This window comes from Spermophilus citellus (assembly GCF_964194105.1).
Source record: "Spermophilus citellus genome assembly, chromosome: 6".
NCBI lineage: Eukaryota > Metazoa > Chordata > Mammalia > Rodentia > Sciuridae > Spermophilus > Spermophilus citellus.
The window spans coordinates 30,520,777-30,526,776 of record NC_138187.1 but is presented as its reverse complement, the minus strand read 5'-3'; positions in this window follow the sequence as shown (position 1 = coordinate 30,526,776).

The following is a 6,000-nucleotide window of genomic DNA, read 5'->3' as shown; positions in this document are numbered from 1 at the left end:
TACCCCCCACGGATCAACTTTATAAAATCTATAACTATTGAATGACTATCAAAATCATTTTGCTTTATAATGTCACTCTGTTAAAAGAATCCATTTTTTAAATGTGACTTTTCTCATTATGCCACAGTTTGGGAACCATGATTCTGCTCTCTTTATTTTCTCATATCTTGCTAAATTGGAGAAGAAGAAGTGAACCTGGTTTTTGAGGGAACCTGCATACATCAGATAGACTTTGTTCCCTCTTGGGTACTGAGACCCACAGACGTAGATTCTACAATATTACACAGGCTCTAGGGGCTCACAGGGCCTAACAAGGTCCAGATTTCCAAATGTTCCTTCCCCCTTTGGTTCACCAATGCTTTTTCCACGATGCACACCTCACAAAGCACATTTCTTCCTTTTTGTTCAATTGTCTCATAATGCTCCTGGATGGGAGGGATAAGATGAAAGGAAAAGAACCATTGGAAGGTGTTGTTGTCCTGGAGTGCAGACCCAGGCATTAATGCCACTACAGAAACCAACACATTCAAAGGGCTCCCACCCTCTTTGGGGTTTGTGGCTATGACAAATAAGTTTATGGGTCAACTTGGCTAGGATCTAGTACCCGTTTGGTCAAATATTAGTCTAGCAGTTGCTATAACGTTATTTTTTTTAAGATGTGAATACCCCTTAAGACAACAGATTTTGAATAAAACAGAATAACCTTCTGCTATGGTTTGATTATGGACAGTGTTGCTCAAATTTCTGTATGCTAAAGGTGTGGTCCCCACGGTGGCAGTATTAGGAGGTGCTGTGGACCTTTAAGAAATTGGACATAGTGGAAAGTCTAAACCATTGAGAGTGTATCCTCTAAGGGATTGTATGGCCCTAGTCTCTCAGGGGGGTTGCTACCTGGCTCATGATGTGAGTGGTTTGCTCTGCCTTGTTCTCCCTGCCATTGCCTTCCTGTGCTCTGAGCAGAGGCCCAAATCAATGGGGCCTCTGGACAGGAACTTTCAGAACCATGATCTAAATAGATATTTTCCCTTTATAAGTTAATTGCCTCAGATATTTCACCATAGTAGCAGAAAGCTGACAAATATACCATTATAATATGAATGGGCCTCATTCAATCAGTTGAAGGTCAAAAAGGTAACGACACAGGTTTCCTGAAGAAACAGACATTATTCTCAGGATTATAACATATAAACCCTGACTAAGTTTCCAGCCTGAAGCCCTACCGAATTCAGATTCAAGACTACATTATCAACTTTTACTTAAATTTCCAGTCTGACCGCCTATCCTACAGATTTTGGACTTGCCGACTACACAATTGCATGAGCTAATTTCCTTGTAATAAATCAATAAATCACGAAAATAAAAGACAAGTAGAGTAAGGGAAGCAGAGGGAGGGAGGGGAAGGAGGAAGAAAAGACCCAGGGCAAATGAAATTAACCAACTTATGTGCATGTAGGAATATGTCACAAAGAATCCCACTATTATGTATGATTATGATGCACTTATAAAAAATTTAAGACAAAAAGGCAAAATGACAAAATAAAACTAAAAATTAAATGAATGCTTCAATAGTCTAAAAGGATGGATAGATGGATGGATGAGTAGACATATTGGTCCTATTTCTCTGGAGAACACTAGTTAACTTATACAGCAGTTAACTTATGTGGCTTGTTTCTGTTGAGTTTGTGTATTTGGTCTTTGATGGCTCCTTTAGCATTCTTCTTTTCACTCTAGATTATTTTTGTTTGATTGAGGCTATTGCTTTGAAACTAGTCCTCCTTGCCTCTCACACATTATTTCTTTCTCTCATTTTCCTAGTACCAATTACTACCTCATCAACATCAAGATTTCTTTTTTTTTTTTTTTAGAGAGAGAGAGAGAGAGAGAATTTTTTAATATTTATTTTTTAGTTTTCGGCAGACACAACATCTTTGTTTGTGTGTGGTGCTGAGGATCGAACCCAGGCCACACGCATGCCAGGAGAGCGCGCTCCCGCTTGAGCCACATCCCCAACTCCATCAACAGATTTCTTAACTCCGATCCTACTTCTCTGGTTCTCTGAACTCTGTCATGTCCATTCAGTCGGCACTTATTGGAGACTATGGTGTTCATAGTAATGTACTTTGGGAATAAAATGTTGATGGTATCACAGGCCCCCACTCACACGCTGCTCAGCTTCTAAGTGAGATAGGCAAGCAAAGACCTGTACGGAGGTGTAGTGAATGCCACACTAGAGATGTAAGCCCCTTCGATGGAGTTTGGTGGAGCAAAAACTGTGTGTATGGAGAATGAAGAAGGGGTAAATAATGAATGTGCAGTTTCCAGCACATTCTCACATTGGCTGAGAGAAGGTATTAGAACCTTTGGAAATTGCTTGGTCAGGAAGAAGGAGGACAGCTTTACTGCTTAAGTGAATACAAACATGTTGTTTCACATTCTAAGATTTATTTTCTCCTTTTCAAAAGAAGAAAGCATGGTGGAAGGGTAAAAGGAGAGATTTTAAAAACCAGGAGAACAAAGAAGTCTCCTAAAATTAGAAGAATACTCCTGGGAGTGACTGAGAGTTCAAAATAGAAAAAAAAAAAAAGTACACATCCAATTTGTAGGTTAGCAACAGGCTATTTTCCATTGTACGCTAGATAGTGGAATTCCAAAGGCAAGCCAGGTCCATTAGGGAACTCACAGTCTAAAATAAAATAAGCATTCAGCAAGGGCTCACTAGAATATTCCCTCAGGTAGATAGAAATCTGCACAACTTGTCTCCTAATGTCTCTCTGCTCAGTTGTCACCTCATTAGAAAGGTCACTTCTGCTCACCTGATAGAAAATAGCACACCCACCTTGTCTATATTCTCTTACTTGATTTAAAAAAAAAACTTATTCAAATATAATATGTAATCAGAAAGTTATCATACATAAGTGTGTGACTCATTCAATTTTCACAATCTGAACACACACAACACCAACTTCCAGATAAAGAAACAGAGCATTACAAGACCCCCAAAGTGCCCCTCTTGTTCAACCTCAGTGTTCCCCTGTGAATGCCCATCCTGATTTCTAACAGCACAGATTAATTTTGCCTATTTTTGTACTTTATGTAAAGGGAATCAGGCAGAATGACCTCTTTTGTGATGGACTTCTTTCATTCAATAGGTTTGTGGGATTCACTCATGTCATGTGTGTCATTTTGGTCCATTCATTCTCATGGGCTATGACGTCCCATGGTGTAAATATGGTACAATTTTTTCATTCAACCGTTTGTGGGCATTTGGGTGGTCTCCAATTTTGCAATATTAGGAATAAAGTTTCTATGAACATTCTAATAATTGTCTTTAGGTAAACATATGTACACATTTCCATAGTGCTAAATTGCTTTATCGCAAGACCTGCTTTATTCTTCTAAGATTTTAAAAAATATTTAATCCTTCATGTATTAAAAACATTTAAAACACACACAAAGCTGGGCATGGTGGCACACACCTATAACCCCAGCGGCTCGGAGGCTAAGGCAGGATGATGGTGAGTTCAAAGCCAGTCCTCAGAAACTTAAATGAGGCACTTAGCAACTCAGCAAGACCCTGAATAAAATATTAAAAGGGGCCGGAAATGTGGCTCAGTGGATAAACACATCTGGACTCAACCCCCAGTACCAAGACTCAGAACCTCATAGAGTACTACCAATTCTTTGAAATCCTTTGAATCTCTCCCTGACCCATCCATCTTCTATTCCAGAAGTAATCATTATTCCAAATTTTATGTTTATCATTCCCTTTATCATTTTAACCATAAATACATTATGTATGCAATACACTATTTTGTTTTGCATGTTGTTGAACTTGATATACATGGAATTCTGCTCTATTCTTCTTCTCAGAATTTTTCACCACTTGGGGCTAGGGATGTGGCTCAAGCGGTAGCGCGCTTGCCTGGCATGCGTGCAGCCCGGGTTCGATCCTCAGCACCACATACAAACAAAGATGTTGTGTCTGCCGAAAACTAAAAAATAAATATTAAAAAAAAATTCTCTCTCTCTCTCTCTCTCTCTCTCTCTCTCTCTCTCTCTCACTCTCTCTTTAAAAAAAAAAAGAATTTTTCACCACTTAACACATTTATTTTGCTGATTGTTGTGTGCTAACCTCTCCCTCCCAAAACATTTTTAAGACTTGTTTTAATTTAATTGCTATACCCCCCAATTCCAAGAAGATTGTCTGTACCTAGAAGATGCTCAATAAATACTTGCTGAATTAAATGAACAGCAGCTTTGCTTTGTCCAGTAGTTTGGGAAAGGAAACAGTTTTAAGTATGACTGATGAGCATGGTCCTGTGAAGAGTCCTCTGTATCAGTAAAAACAAGAGCAGGAAGTTCTGAGGTAAAATCAAATGTAGCTTCTAAAACTTAAGCACAGTTAGCTTATAAAACAATGGGGAAAACATCAGCCTCAGTGTCAGAAAACTGAGACAAGAGTATGGCTCTGTCACTTGTCAGCTGTGTGCTTGAATTCTCTGCACTTTCTAATCTGCAAAATGGGATTGTTATTATTATAGGGTTAATAGTTACTATTATTATTGTTGTTAGTATTACAGGTTAATGAGGTTACTACTATAGGGTGGTTAGTGGGGATAGTATTACTGGGTTGTTAGTAACAGCATTAGGGGAACATATGGATGAAAATGCTTTGATTAGTAGGTGCAAACAAAATGGTCCTACTAAGTGGCATCAATATGTAAGGCCAGGCAAGGCTTTGCAAATTAAGCATCTCCACTAAACTCTCTTTATATGTCCTCCTGAAATTTAAACTTTATATTATAAATATATCTTTTTTTCAGATGCTGGGAATTGAACCCACGTATGCTAAGCACACCCTCTACTACTGAGCTACATCCCTAAATATACCTCATTTGTAAGGAGGAACCCACCTTCTCTAATTGGATCCTCAAGCAACAGAATTTTGTGGGGTTTTTTAATTGAAATTAAAATTCTTCATTCCAAATTGTACAATTTGGTGGTTTTTAGCACATCTTTTTAGAGTTTATTTTTTTAGTTGTAGTTGAACACACATCTTTATTTTATTTATCTATTTTTATGTGATGCTGAGGATGGAACCCAGGGCCTCGCACATTCCAGGCGAGCATTCTACTGCTGAGCCACAACCCCAGCCCCAGTTTTTAGTACATTTGCATGGTTGTGAAACCATCACCACTGTAATTCTTGAACATTCTCATCATCCCACAAAATACACCTATTAGCAGTCACTCTCCATTTCCTCATCCCCCCACCCCCAATCCCCTGGCAACCCCTAATCTGCTTTTTATTTTTATGCATGTGCCTATTCTGGACATTTCACATAAAGGAACCACACAACATGTGGCCTTGTGTGTCTGGCCTCTTTTCATTCAGCATTGTTTTCATGATTCATCCAGGTTATAGCGTGTGTTGGTACTCTACGCTGAATAATAATCCATTGTATGGATATACCAATTATATTGATCCACTTATCAGTGGATAGATATTTGGATTGCTTCACTTTTTTCAATATTATAAATAACACTGTAATGAACATTCATATACAAGTCTTGCTGTGGAATGTTTTCAGTTCTTTTGGGTACATGCCTAGGAGTGGAATTACTAGGTTATATGTTAACTCTAATGTTGAACTTATTGAAGAATTGTTTCCAAAACTGCACTATTTTACAGTCCCACCAGCAATGCATAAGGGTCTAATTTTCCACATCCTCACCAAGAAGTAGTAGTAGTAGTAGTAGTTGTTGTTGTTGTTATTATTATGAAATCATTAGATTATTCTAATAACCATTAGATTATTCTAGAATCATTCTTTATTTTTACCTCATCAATACTGCATTAGCCACATTAGTATCACAACAGGTATAGAAATTATCTAAATTAAAACAAAAATTTCCTAGATTTTGTGATGTTTGTAAGAACACTAAAAGTGACACAAAGTACTCTTTCTAAGTTTTCCTAGCAGGGAATAGTCAATTCTCC